This window comes from Narcine bancroftii, chromosome 1, assembly GCF_036971445.1.
Source record: "Narcine bancroftii isolate sNarBan1 chromosome 1, sNarBan1.hap1, whole genome shotgun sequence".
NCBI lineage: Eukaryota > Metazoa > Chordata > Chondrichthyes > Torpediniformes > Narcinidae > Narcine > Narcine bancroftii.
The window spans coordinates 146,646,200-146,661,241 of record NC_091469.1 but is presented as its reverse complement, the minus strand read 5'-3'; the positions used below and the strand labels follow the sequence as shown (position 1 = coordinate 146,661,241).

General features: G+C 45.5%; 1 long non-coding RNA gene across 2 annotated transcripts in view; it reads right to left on the bottom strand.

Annotated features, from left to right (window-relative positions):
• Positions 1-1,046: 1,046 nt before the first annotated feature.
• LOC138764889 (uncharacterized) overlaps positions 1,047-15,042 on the bottom strand; it is a 63,939-nt gene continuing 49,943 nt past the window's right edge. For both annotated transcript variants that reach the window (XR_011358346.1, XR_011358347.1), the window contains 2 exons: positions 6,659-6,866; positions 1,047-1,934 (listed from right to left, as the gene is read on the bottom strand). This is a non-coding gene — a long non-coding RNA (uncharacterized lncRNA). The remainder of the gene's footprint in view (positions 1,935-6,658; positions 6,867-15,042) is intronic.

The following is a 15,042-nucleotide window of genomic DNA, read 5'->3' as shown; positions in this document are numbered from 1 at the left end:
TCTTGACAATTGTAATCGTTTCTAGAGGCCAATCTGTCCCCCTTCTGAGTATAGGTCTTTGATTTCCTTCCTTGTGTGTTGTTTAATCTTGAAAGAAACCCATGTTTATTTGTCCTGTGTTAATGGAACCTAAATTAATGCTTTGAGATTGGATGAAAAGAATTGATGTTGTATCCGAAACCCATTGGGACTTGGGAGGCTCTTGGCTTCAGTAATGCACGAAAGATCAAATCCAACAGTTTCAACAAGCTTGAGAGTCTGATTAATTTATTGACTTAAAATGACTTTTGTCCAAAGTGCAAGATTTATGTTTGTCATTCCCTCAGTGGAAATCTGTTTCCTTTATTCTTCATTAATCGAAAAGTAAGCTGAGTGCTGTTACATTTATTCAGTGGGTGCACTGGGATTGCTAACATTCAGCTAAAGAGCTTCAATCACCATTCAGAATGAGCTCCCTCTGAATGAGTAGGACCTCGGGGATATCGTCTGATTGTTTCTGAGGGCTTTCAAAGTTAGCAGATCTCATTTATTCCCTTGTATGTGGTTCTGTTTTCCTGGCAATGTGTGTCCTGTTGGTGCAAGGAGTCGAAGTTGAAATATACTCACAAAGTAAAATGGCAAGTGAGATCATGCAAGATATTAGTGGACGAAGGTGACATTCAGCCCATCTATAATGAACAATGCAGCTATATTTCCAGTGTAGCTGAGCGCTGCTGATGTCACCTGGTGCTTATATCACTGGTGGTGTTCCATAGGGAGCGGTGTTTATTTATATATGTACATTTTTTTTAGTCATCATTTTAAGAGAGTTCATGAAATCAGTGAGGACCCATACCACCCTGCGCACAGCCTCTTCCAGCTACTCCTGTCAGGAAAGAGAGGGAGAAATATCAGAGAGAGGACCACTAGGCTGAGGAGCAGCTTCTTCCCACAGGCAGGGAGAATGCTGAACGAAATGAACTCCTAAAATGACTCTCCAAGACTCCACTGTTTATTCATCATTTTTATTGTAAATATATGATTTACTCAATGCACTAATTTGCACTGTGGACTGAAGAACGATATATATAAGGTCAAGTTTAAGTTTATTACTGTCTGATTGCACAAGTACAACCTGACAAAATAGTGTTCTCCAGTCCTTGGTGCAAAACATGCAGACACACCTCCAGGCATAACACACATACAGGGAGGAAAACAATACATATGCAGATTATATTTTTATATATCTTTTTTTTCTTTGGCTTGGCTTCGCGGACAAAGATTTATGGAGGGCTAATGTCCACGTCAGCTGCAGGCTCGTTTGTGGCTGACAAATCCGATGCGGGACAGGCAGACACGGTTGCAGCGGTTGCAAGGGAAAATTGGTTGGTTGGGGTTGGGTGTTGGGTTTTTCCTCCTTTGTCTTTTGTCAGTGAGGTGGGCTCTGCGGTCTTCTTCAAAGGAGGTTGCTGCCCGCCGAACTGTGAGGCGCCAAGATGCACGGTTTGAGGCGATATCATCCCACTGGCGGTGGTCAATGTGGCAGGCACCAAGAGATTTCTTTAGGCAGTCCTTGTACCTCTTCTTTGGTCTCGGTGGCCAGTGGAGAGCTCCAAGCAAAGTCCTCCTCAGCGACAAGATCTCCATCCTCAACCGATGGTCAGAACACTTCCAATCACTTTTCAGTGCCAACCGCTCAGTCCAAGAATCCATCCTGCTCCAGCTTCCTCAACAGCCCTTAAGGCTAGAGCTGGATGAGGTCCTCACCCGGGAAGAGACATATAAGGCAATTGAACAACTGAAAAGTGGCAAAGCAGCAGGTATGGATGGAATCCCCCCCAGAGGTCTGGAAGGCTGGCAGCAAAACTCTGCATGCCAAACTGCATGAGTTTTTCAAGCTCTGCTGGGACCAAGGAAAGCTGTCTCAGGACCTTCGTGATGCCATCATCATCACCCTGTACAAAAACAAAAGCGAGAAATCAGACTGCTCAAACTACAGGGGAATCACACTGCTCTCCATTGCAGGCAAAATCTTTGCTAGGATTCTCCTAAATAGAATAATACCTAGTGTCGCCGAAAATGTTCTCCCAGAATCACAGTGCGGCTTTCGCGCAAACAGAGGAACTACTGACATGGTCTTTGCCCTCAGACAGCTCCAAGAAAAGTGCAGAGAACAAAACAAAAGACTCTACATGTTTATATATACATACACACAAAATATCTATATCTATATACATAGATATAGATATATATATATCTATATATATCTATATACATATATATATAGATATATATATCTATATATATATACAATATAAATAAATCTTAGATAGCTAGATAGATAAATAAATATTGTTTAATAAATAGTTGTGTCTCGGATGGTCAGAGTGAGCAGTCCATCACCATTCTTACTGCCCATGGGAAGAAGCTATTTCTCAGCCTGGTGGTACTGGCTCTGATATTGCTGCATCTCTTTCCTGACCAGAGCAGGTGAAGGATGCTGTGTGCGGGGTGCTAGGAATATGCGCAATTTTACGCACCCTCTTCATACAACAATCCTGGTAAATCACATAGATAGGAGGGAGGGAGATACCAATGATCCTCTCTGCTACTCCCAAGGTCCTATGGATTGACCTCATATCCATTGCCCTACAGCAGCCATACCACACTGTGATGTAGCCGGCCAGGATGCATTTGGTGGAGTTCCTATAGAAGGTTGACATGCTGGTGGCTGGCGGCACTGCCCACTTCAGTCTTCTCAGGAGGTGCAGTCACTGTTGCGACTTCCTGACAAGTGCGGAGTTGTGTGTCCACGATAGGTCAATTCTTAAGTGGGCTCTGAGGAACTTGGCGTCTGAATTATTGATGTGCAGTGGAGGGTGGTCATTCCTGGTCCTGCTGAAGTGCACAATCATCTCCTTGGTCTTGTCCATGTTGAGGCTCAGGTGGTTACTCTCGCACTGTATCTTGGTATTTTCTGCCTCTTCTCTGCAGTGAGACTCATTGTTGTTGATGAGGCCAAATTCTGTTGCGTCGCCTGCAAACTCGATGACACTGCTGGAGCTGGATCTGGCATTGCTGTCGAGGGTCACCAGCGTGAACAGGTGTGGGCTGTGCATGCTACCCTGAGGCGCGCCACTACTCAGAGTGACGGTGCTGACGTTCGGCGCTGGCTCAAATGGACTGAGGTCTTTCTGTTGGGGAGCCCAGAATCCAATGACGGAGAAGTGGTGTTGAGTCCCAAAGAAGGCAGCTTCTCCATCAGCCTCTGGGGAATAATCTGGGGAATAATCATTGAAGTTGATGAACAGCAGCCTGACCCATTCTCCAGGTGGGTCAGGATGGAGTGGAGTGTAAATAAAAGAGAATGAAAAAAAATCAGGAGTGTGTGTTTGTAATTTTGTGGATAACACAAAAATTGGTGGAATTGTGGACAGCTCAGAGAGCAATCAAATCCTGGGGGGGGGGGGGCAGGGGGGCACAGTTAGCATAGCAGAGAGTGCAATGCTATATCAAAGCCAGCAACTCGGTTTTGAATCCGGCGCTGACTGTAAGTAGTTAGCACCTTCTCCTTGTGTTTGCCTGGGTTTCCCCTGGGGGCATCAGTTTCCTCCCACCCTTCAAAACGGAAGGGTTGTAAATTAATTTGGTGTATTTGGGCGGCACAGTTTCATGGGCCAGAGGGCCTATTACTGTCTGCATGTCTGATGCACCACCAATAACTTCAAGGACTTGAGGCTGTAGAGAAACTGTTCAGCTTTTAGTCACAACCGAATGGATGCCCGTCCATGATGGTCGACTGCCTGGACCGAGGAAGGGGTGCTGTGGCACAGTCGCCTTTATTCAGGGGTCAGTGGAAGGAGCCTCAGGCAAACTCAGCAAGGGGGGGGGTGTCCTCACACATCCAAACACATTTACAGTGGCTTAACCAAGTAAACTCCTTGTTTCTAAAAAGAAGTGAATTGAAAGTTCTTACAAATTAAGTCTTTCGGGTGGTCGTCTGCTGGCTGCGGTGCAGATGTTAGATCTTGGTTGGTTTGGGACACCTGTACATTGCCGTCGGCGATGGCATGGTGCTCGATCAGACATGTCATCCACTGGGGCAAGGGTAACATGCCCTAACATTGGTGCATCATGAGGAGTGGTAGATGAAGAGGGTGCGGGATGGTAGGGAATGGTCTTGGGGACTCCTGAGGGCAACAAGTCCTGAATGGAGACTGTGTCTTCATGCCCATTGGGATATGGCACATATTGGGGGTTGGCATGGAGGAGATGGACCCTTTTGACCAATGGGTCAGGCTTATGGCTCCTCATGTGCTTTCAGAGTAGGATTAGCCCTGGGGACGTCAACCAGGATGGCAGTGTGGTCCCTGAAGCAGACTTCCTGGGGAAGTAAAACATCCTTTTGTGTGGAGTGTTCAGGCATTTGGTTCCCTTGGCCCACACGCAGAACTACTGGGTTGGGAAGATGGTGTCATCCAAGATAGCGACCCCCACAGCCCCACACAGAGCTGCTGGATTAAGAGGATGACCCAGATTTACACACCTTACCATCATGTCCGTTCTTCCCACAGTTAGCGCAAACTGCATCTTTGGCCAGGCAACATTTCTCGGGTCTTTGAGCAGGCCACAGAAGTAGCACTTTGAGTGCTTGTGGAGTACCGAGGCCATGGTCGGTTCGCTGGTGGGATGCAAGCTTGCAACCCTCCCACTTCCTGTGGTAACCACGAGGTAACTGTGTTGTCAACTCAGTGCACGACCATGTTTTGGACGGCTGCCTCTAGTGTGTCGGTTAGCTTGACAGCCTTCTGTAAATTGATCTCACCCTGCTCCAACAGTCTCTATCGGATGTAGCTGGATCTTATGCCTGTGACATAGGCACTTCTGATCAGGTCCTCCATGTTCCCGCGGCCGTCACAGCCTTGCAGTCATAGGCCAATCTGAGAGCTCTCAGGGCCAGAAGATACTCAGTGCTTGATTCCCTGGGTCGCTGCTTACGGCTACCCAGGAGGTGCCGAGTGTAGACCTCGTTTACCTTCCTCTAGTACTGACATTTCAGTATATCCATTGCTGCTGGGTATGCCAGGGCATCCGAGATCATCGAGTATACCGGGGGCGGACCCGGCAATACAATACTTGCAGCCTTTCATTCTTCTGATTGGATGATAGTAGAGGAGGCCTGCAGGATATGCCCCATTATCAAAAAAAAACTGTGGTGAATAAAATTGATGCACCTTCAATAGCTTCAAAGACTTGAAGTTGTAGGGAAACTGATCGACTTTTATTCACAACAGAATGGAGATCCGTCCATGACTGAGGAAGGGGCTGTGGCACAGTTGCCTTTATTCAGGGGGCAGTGGGAGGAGCCTCAGGCACTGTCAGCAAAGGGGCGTGTCCTAGCGCATCCACATATATAAATCTTTCTTTGGCTTGGCTTCGCGGACGAAGATTTATGGAAGGGTATGTCCACGTCTGCTGCAGGCTCGTTGGTGACTGACAAGTCCGATGCAGGACAGGCAGGCACGGTTGCAAGGGAAAATTGGTGGGTTGGGGTTGGGTGTTTGGTTTTTTCTCCTTTGTCTTTTGTCAGTGAGGTGGGCTCTGCGGTCTTCTTCAAAGGAGGTTGCTGCCCGCCAAACTGTGAGGCGCCAAGATGCACGGTTGGAGGCGATATCAGACCACTGGCGGTGGTCAATGTGGCAGGCACCAAGATATTTCTTTAAGTAGTCCTTGTACCTCTTCTTTGGTGCACCTCTGTCTCGGTGGCCAGTGGAGAGCTCACCATAGAACACGATCTTGGGAAGGCGACGGTCCTCCATTCTGGAGACGTGACCGACCCAGTTGGGTCTTCAGCAGCATGGATTCGATGCTTGCAGACTCTGCCAGCTCGAGTATATATACAGCACATCCAAACATACATATAGTGGTTTACTACAACGACTAGTTTAATTCAAGCAGGACACAGATCATTTACAGTTATGAGCAGAGAAATGGTTAGTGGACTTCAATCTGAAGAAGTGTGAGGTGATGCATTTGGGAGGTAAATGTGAGGGGAAAGTATACAGTTCATGGCAGGACTCTTAAATCTTTGATAACCAGAGGCAGTGGGGATGTAAGACCATTGCTCCTTGAAAGTGGCCACACAAGTGATGAGGTGCTAAAGTGTGTTGAATATAAGAGTAAAGAAGTTGTGATGCAGTTACATAAAACTTTGGTTAAGCTTCATTTGGAGCACTGACTACTCCATTACAGGAAAGATGTGGAGGTTTTGGAGAGGGTTCAGAAGAGGTTTACCAGGAAGTTGCCTGGATTAGAGGATATGAGCTAAAAGAATTTGGACACAACTGAACTCTCTTTCTGGAGCATCAGAGATTGGGGGTGGGGGGGGGGGTGGAATCTAACAGGGAGTTTATGAAATGATGAGAGGCATTGATGGACTACACACTCAGAATCTTTATTCCTGGGTAAAAATGTCATGCACGTAAGATGAGAGTGGGAACATTTAGAGGAAATGTGTGGGGCTTTTACGCAGAAAGTCCTGGGTTGTTGAAACAAGCTGCCCGGGGCAGTGCTGGAAGGATGTGATGGTAGAGCTTTAACAGGCTTCAGGAAAGACACATGAAAATGCAGAGAAAGGGCATGTACCAGTGCTGTACTGTTGTCATGGTCGCATTCTTACCTTCATCAGGCCATTGCCTAAGCGATAGGCAACCGTTATGGTTGTTGAGAAGGTGGCACAGGTTAGCTGGAACACACCCGGTCGAAGGCGATTTTTGGAAACAGATGTTTACCTCGTCATGTTCAAGAGCATTTGCTGAGTGTCTTCCGAATGTCCACCCTTGATCAGTTGGCAGAACAACTCTGGTCTCCATCTTCGAGATGTGACCCTGGATGAATCAGGGGGAAAAGTTAGTCAGCGATTTTTCCACAGCAAAGTCTAGGTCTTGTGTGCCAGCGGCTATAAGGCGGGAGATTCTTGCGTCTCTTTACAATCTATCTCATCCTGGTGGAAGAGCATCAATCAAACTAGTTACGGAACGTTTTACTTGGCCTCATGTTAAAAGGGATGTTGGATTATAGGCAAGGACTTGCTTGCCGTGTTCATGCTCTAAAAGGTCTCCAGACACAAAATCCAAGATGGGGATTTTGTTGTTCCAGATTCCCATTTCTAGCATGTTCACTTAGACTGTATAGGCCCGATTCCCCTATCTCAGGGATGTACTTATCTACTTACATGTGACGCCTGGACTACCAGGTGGCAGGAGGCAGGAGGCAATTTTTATCACTGACATCTATGCAGAGATGGTCGCTAGGGCTTTTGTGGATCAATGGATTCCGTCTTTCAGTGTCCAGTCACTATTACAATGGATTGAGGGTTTCAATTCACATTGGCATTGTTCCCAGCTCTCACTAATCTTCTGGGCACACCTGTATTCGCACTAGATCTTAACATCCACAGATCAACAGCCTCGTTGAGCGTTTCCATCAACAATTGAAGGCAGGATTAACAGCAGATGTGATGCATCTACGTGGAGCAAATGTTTGCCCGTGTTTCCTCTTGGAGTGTGTACAGCTCTTAAGGCAGATCATGGATGTTTAGGGGCCGAGCTAGTAAATGGCACTACATTTACCTTGCCAGATGAGTTTGTGAATTGCAACAGCGCAACAGTCCATGATCCAGCTAGTTATGTTGATAATCTTCGGGAAAACACGAGATCACTCCAACCTACTCCTATGCAGGAGGCATCACCTGCAGTATTAGTGCCGAATGATTTACAACGCTGTACTCACGTGTTCCTCCTGCAGGATACTGTTCGCAAACCACTTCAGCCCATTTACTGGTTTGTGATGCCAACCAAAGACTTTTGTGATTGACAAGAATGAAAATGCTGACAGTTTCCATCGACAGGTTGAGCTAAAGTCAGAGGGACCGGTTGCACTCTTACTAGTCAGACTGTGCATTGCCTGTCTTGCTCTGTTGTACGAGGTTGGGTCAAACTGTCAGCCCTCCGAACTGTTACGTAACGGGACAGTTCAAATCAGTCTCTTCCTTGCATGACTCAGAGGCTGGGGGGTGGGGGATGTTGTCGCGGCCACGTACTTAACTTCATCGGGAGTAGTACTGTCCATCTCTGATGATTTTGTGATGTAATGCACAGGGGTAATAGCGCACAGGCACGTATGTGTTACGCGTCAGTATATGGGTGATGAATCTCAGGTGCAGGAGGAGGAGGAGAGTGAGAGGGTCAGGATCGCCCATTTGGTGGTGAGCCGATGAGAAGGTCAGAGAGATTTATCTGGGTGGCATTTGGGGAGTTGAAGAATGCAATTTTGTGTCTCGTGAATGATAAAAGAAAGTCGACTTCGTGGTGTGGCTGAAAGAAACCAGTGAACGTATTCTTCTTTGTTTGTAAGCTGTGGTAAATCAGTGCTGTTACTCTGTTCTATGTTATGTGCTGAAGAGCTGTGTCATGCAGTAAAACTCCTGGTATCTGGCACCTCTGGGGATTGGTAGATGCCGGATAGGTTTGTATTTTCCAGATGCTTGAGACTGTGTGTTGTGTGACTGGTGAACTTTACCGCAATGGAGCGCTAATTTTAAATTTTCGTATTTTTTGCCAATTTATTTTCCGTAATTTTTTTTGCTGGCTGTTTACAGGGTATTTTATTGCGAATGCTGGGTTTTGTTGAAAGCTGAAGGTTAAAACACAGCATTATTAGAGCTCAAAAGGAAATCATGTGACCCATCCATCTGTGTTGGCTCTTTGAGAAAGAACCATGTACATTCACATACCGACTTCTCTGGCTTTCGTTAAACGCTCCTTCCACCCCCTCTTCCCCTGTCGTCTCTCTATTCCCTGTCTCCTTTCGCGCAGACATCCCTTATCATATCCAATGAACACTTTCTGTTCGTCTGGATTCATCTCTATCGTTTGAATAATGAGACTTTCTGAGACTTCCTGGATTATTCTGTTTATTCCTTGAAGAAAGGCTCAGGCCCAAAACATCGGTAATATATCTTTCTCTCCTATAGATGCTAAAAAGACGGGCTGAGTTCCTCCAGCATTTCAGTGTGTTTTTACACATTTACCCCACAGCTCTCCATATTACTTTCCTCAAGGGCCTGTCCAATACCCTTTACAAAGCCCTGATTGGCTCTTTCCGTTGTCATGAAAAAAGTCATTACTATTCAACACCAACAGCTATAAAAAGGTTAAGATGATATCAGGCTCAGGACTTTAAAGAAGATTAAGTGATACCACTCCGGAGCAACTGGAGAGAAATTCTATTTACTTGGGTTGGGAGAATCTGGAACAAAGGGAGAAGGCAAAGCCTCCAGAAAGCAATCTGTTTCACAGTAACATTCTGAGTGAAGTTAGATGGGAGTTAAAATTCAGATCAGCTGTCAACCAATTAGTGGTGTACTGCAGAGAAGCAGGCCCTTCATCCCAACATGTCCATGCTAACCAAGTTGTATACATAAGCTTGTTCTATTTGCCTGCATTTATCCCTTGTCCTTCCGAACCTTTTCGATCCATGCACCTGTTCAAATATCTTTCATAGTACACAAAAGTGCTTGTATCCCAGATGGAATAATTGGTGTTGTTCCTCCAATTTGGCACTGCATGAGACCATGGACTGACATCTGGAGGGAAATAGATCGATCAGGTGAATGAAACATGGATTCAGCAAAGGGCTGAAAGGTTTGACAAATTTATTGGAGTTATTTGAGGATATAACAACAGTGCTTCATAGAGGCAAACAGGTGGATATTGTTTGCCTGGATTTCCAGAAGGCATTCAAAGAGGTGCCGCATGAAAGACTTAGTTGAGGGGTGACGTATGAGCATGGATTGAAGATTGGTTAACCAAAAGAAAGCAGAGAGTTTGGGTACAGGGGTCTTTTTTCTGTTTGGCAATCTGAGGTGAGCAGTGGTCAGTGCTGGGCCCGCAACTGTTCACGATATACGCTAACCATCGGGAAGCTGGGACAGAGTGTAGTGCATCTAAGTTTGTTGATGACACTAAATTTAGAGGAGAAGCAAACTGTTTGGTTTGTGGATGTCAAGAGAACAGATGGGATGTTAGCCTTCTTTGCTGGAGGGATAGAATTTAAGAGCAGGGAGGACATACTGTAACCGTGTGACTACTTCTGGAGTACTGCTTAAAATTCTGGTCTCCTTACTTGAGGAAGGATGTACTGACTTTGGAGGTGGTGCAGAGAAGGCTCACCAGGTTGATTCCAGGGATGAAGGGGTTAGCCTATGAGGAGAGTTTGAGTTGCTGAATTTAGAAGAATAAGAGGGGATCTTATAGAAACTATAAAATTGTGAAAGGCATAGATAAAATAGAAGTTGGTTAAGTTGTTCACATTGGTGGGGCAGACTTGAACTAGGGAACATAGCCTCAAGATTCAGGGCAGTAGAATTAGAACAGAGATGAGGAGGAAGTGATTTTCCTTTGGCCTCAAGAGCAACAGTTGGGCCAGCATTGACTCAGTGGGCCGAAGGGCTGGCTTCTCTACTGCATTTCTCTGTGACTCCTTTCATTTTCATTTACCAACAGGATTATGGGATTATAGCAGTCAGCTCAGCCTCGATCTGGGCAGAGCACGCCCAAGGCTCGAGATTGTCCTTTATTCCATTCAATGCTCAGTAGCTCAGCTAGAATTGTCTCTGACTTTGACTGGGGCTATTAAATATTTGCCCCGATCGCTCCATTGGACACTGGTATTCTATTTTTTTTATAAGGCTTGAAGACACATGACAAATTGATTGTGTAAATGCAAATCTTACTTGAATGCCATCTGCCTCCAAGTTTCCAAGTGGTGAACAACATACCCACCCACTGACGTAACCCAAGCACGCTGTGGCAACTGTTTAAATCAATTAATCTACACCAACAATGAAAAAGATATTTTGTGGATTAATTGAAAATGAGAAGAAATAATTGCTCCCTTGTTACCTTCTGGCAGCATATCATGTCCTCTTTCTCTCTCTCACTCTCCTCTGTGCATGTGGGTTTTCAATAGAGCTTCCTATCACAAACCAGTAATATCTTTTGTCATGTTGTACTTTATCGCGCGAATCACAGGGGCCCAAATGCAGAGAGAACTGTGTTCACAAAGGAAGACCTTGACCTTTGGGTTAATTTATTCAATCACAGAATGTGGGCATCCATGTGAAGGCTGGGCCAGCATTGACTGCCCATCCTCAATTAACCTTAAACTTTTTTCATTTGATATCCCTTTGCAGAGAGTCATCGAAGAGGTCCATTTGCCTCAGTTCGCCAGCTCCTGTTATTTAACAGTGCCCACCTTACACATTCCCTGCTCCTTCTCCAACCCTCCGTGATCTTTCACTTTGACAATCCATGACTCTCATTTTAACAGTTGGCCCAGACTAAGGATATTGTACTGTGAAAAGCAGATGTCCACCTCTCTTCAGAAATCGCCATTTCTAATTATTTGCTGCATATTATTTTAAGTGATTCTTATCCGTAAATATGGAGAGTAGCACATGATTTTTATTCCTCTTTAGGCTCGTAGTTTTGATGTTGACTGACAGGACTGATAGGATCTCAAGACTCACACTATCCATCACGTTGCTCATTTGTAAGACAGCCCAGTTCATCCCATTCATCTGCTTTATCTTCCCATCCCTTCAGTTTTCCTTTCATAGTTCTATGCAAACCCCTCTTGAAGGCAACCATCAAATCTGTAAACACACAAGAGACCACAGGTGCTGGAATCTATTAATTTTTTTAATTTCAATGTTTATTTGCAACACAGTGAAAGCCGATTCTGGCCATTTAAACCCATGCTGCCCAATTACACCCAAATAAACCTGCAACTATTTGAATTTTGAATACGCAAGAACTGGAGGACCAAGGTCCATCCCAGTTAATGCAAGATCTGGTATCACTAGCCACAGGCCATACGGATTGCTTTCTTTTCAGGGCAATGTTTTTATCGAAATTACCAGTGCGTGTCGCAGCGGGTGTGGTGCACGTGAATTTTGCAGAACTGCATGTGGTAGCAAGAGAGGCCGACCGACTTTATGGCCTTCCACAGGCTAACAGATTGCAGATCTGTGCGGCTGTGTTGTCCGAGCCCCCCGAAATACCAAGGCCACCGGCAGTACAGCAACCACGTCCTGATCAAGGAAACAAAAGTTCCGGATACTGTTTTTATCATCGCCGATGGAGTCGCTCCGCCTATAGATGTAAGAGTCCTTGCACTTACCCAGGTCCACCACCTCGTCCGGGAAACGGACCCGTCAACTACCATTAGTGATTTCGGCAGTTGGCACAGAACAAGGTCAACTTTATTTACATGACGTGATTTTGGGGGTGGATTACTCGATAGATACGGGAGTTGAGTTCAGTATTGTTCCTCCAACACAGTTAGAGTTGGCACAATGTGCACGTACTCCACCACATTCAGCAGTTAATGGTACCACGATTCCTACTTCCGGAATGAAGAAGGTCATGATACATACGGGTTCAGCGGTATTCTACTGGAAATGCATGGTGGCCTTAGTAGGTTTTCCCCTGTTAGGTGCAGATTTTTTGAGAGAGCACGGTCTCCTGGTTGATATACATAAATGCCATCTGATAAACATGGCTAACTTCCAAAGTTTTCCCCTTAAAAGAACGCATCGTTTGTTCCAACCGGTAAGAGTTCACGCGATTCTGCAGAATGCATAAGCCTCGATACTTAAAGAGTTCCCGGGACTATTGACGACTAATTTTCAGGATAATGAGCCGCGGCCTGGAGTAGATCATTACATTGGTACAACTGGAACACCTGTTTATTCTAGGGCTCGTAGGCTTCCAAAGGACAAGCTTGCAATTGCAAGAGCAGAGTTCACAGTAATGGAGGAATTAGGGGTGGTATGCAGGTCCAAAAGTCCATGGGCTTCACCCCTTCACATGGTGCCTAAAAACTGCGGTGGTTGGCGGCCATGTGGGGACTATAGGCGGTTGAATGATATAACCATCCCCGATCGCTATCCAATTCCTCATATTCAGGATTTTTCAGCACGGTTAGCTAACACTAACATATTTTCCAAAGTGGATTTAGTGAAGAGATACTATCAGATTCCAGTTCACCCTGTGGATGTTGCAAAGATGGATATTATAACCCCCTTTGGTCTCTTTGAATTTATTAGAATGCCGTTTGGTTTGAAGAACGCAGCCCAGACATTTCAAAGATTGATGGACATTGACACTAGGGACTTAGAAGGAACCCTCGTATGTTTGGATGACATCCCTCAAAGCGAGGCCCGATGAGGAATCGCATAAACGACACCTCCATCTCCCGTTCACTACATTACAGGATTTTGGCCTTTCAGTCAACCCCACAAATTGCCAATTCGATACAGCTGCAATTGATTTTCTCGGCCACAGGATTTCTCGTTCTGGAATTATACCATTGCCAGACAAAGTGATTGCCATTCTCAAGTTTCCCCGACCACTTACTCAGAAGGATTTGCAACGATTCATAGGAATGGTTACCTTTTACCATCGTTTAATTAGAGGAGCGGCAGCCGTGATGCGCCCACTGTTTGACCTATTAAATAGAAAAAGATCAAATATATTGCATTGGGATGAGGGAGCGAACATTGCTTTCGAAAGAACCAAGGATTCTTTGACATCTGTGGCAAGTCTTGCCCACCCAGATCATGAAGCTCCCCTCTCGCTAACTACAGACACATCCGACCATGCAATTGGTGCAGTGTTGCAACAACATGCAAAAGGACAATGGGTGCCACTTGCATTTTATAGCAGACATCTTCGACCTACAGAGATGAGATATAGTACATTCGACTGAGAATTACTGTTGTTGTATTTGGCGGTGCACCATTTCAGGTACATGCTGGAGGGTCGAGTGTTTATGGCCTTTACTGATCATAAACCCCTTGTGCAGGCCATGAGTATGATATCTGACCCATGGTCCACAAGGCAGCAATGCCAATTGTCGTTCATCTCTGAGTTCACGACAGACATTCAATACATTGCTGGTTTTTCCAATCCAGTGGCAGATGCCCTATTGAGACCAACTGTCTCTGCAGTCCAGGGTGGAATCGTCACGACACATTTGGCAGAAGATCAGCAGAGGGATGAGGATGTACAAGCCTACAAAACAGCCATTACAAGTCTCCAGGTTGAGGAAATCTCTACTGAGGCAAGTGGTTCCATACCCCTTTGCGACATTTCCACGGGATACCCTAGACCCCTTCTACGGTTAGCTGGCACAGGAAGATCTTCGATGATATACATAATCTTTTGCATCCTTCCATTAGATCTTACATTAAACTAGTGTCAAATCATTATGTGTGGCACGGTCTAAAGAGAGATGTCACCCTTTGGGCCAAAACTTGCCTTCAGTGCCAAAAAGCTAAAATTCACAGACACATGAGTTTGCCGCCTGAGAGATTCTCAACGGTGCATGCGAAATTTCAGCACGTCCACGTGGATGTAGTTGGACCTTTGCCGGTCTGTCAAGGGATAAGATATTTATTTACTGTTATTGATTGTTTTAGTCGTTGGGCAGAAGCAATCCCTATGCAGGCAGCAGACACGGAGACGTGTGCATGGACCTTTATTTTTAATTGGGTTGGACGATTTGGTGTACCTACTCACATCACTTCGGATAGAGGTACGCAGTTCACTTCCTACCTGTGGACACAGATTTCAAACTTCTGTGGAAGTAAATTACACCACACAACACCCTATCATCCTCAATCAAATGGACTTGTGGAATGGTAACATAGGCATTTAATGTTGGCACTTAAGGTGAGACTGCAGGGGCCGAACTGGATGGACGAATTACCATGGGTGCTGTTGGGAATACGTACACCACCAAAGGAAGGATTGCCAGTTTCGACTGCTGAGATGATCTCTGGAATTCCACTATCCATTCCATGTCACATACATTTCGATGGTGACATAAATGGGACAGCTGACTTGGATATTTTACGTCTTGTGAGAGATAGCAATAAGGCAGAACAACCCTATCCCATGGCTTTTCACGGGAGTTCCAAGCATCAGGTGCCACACA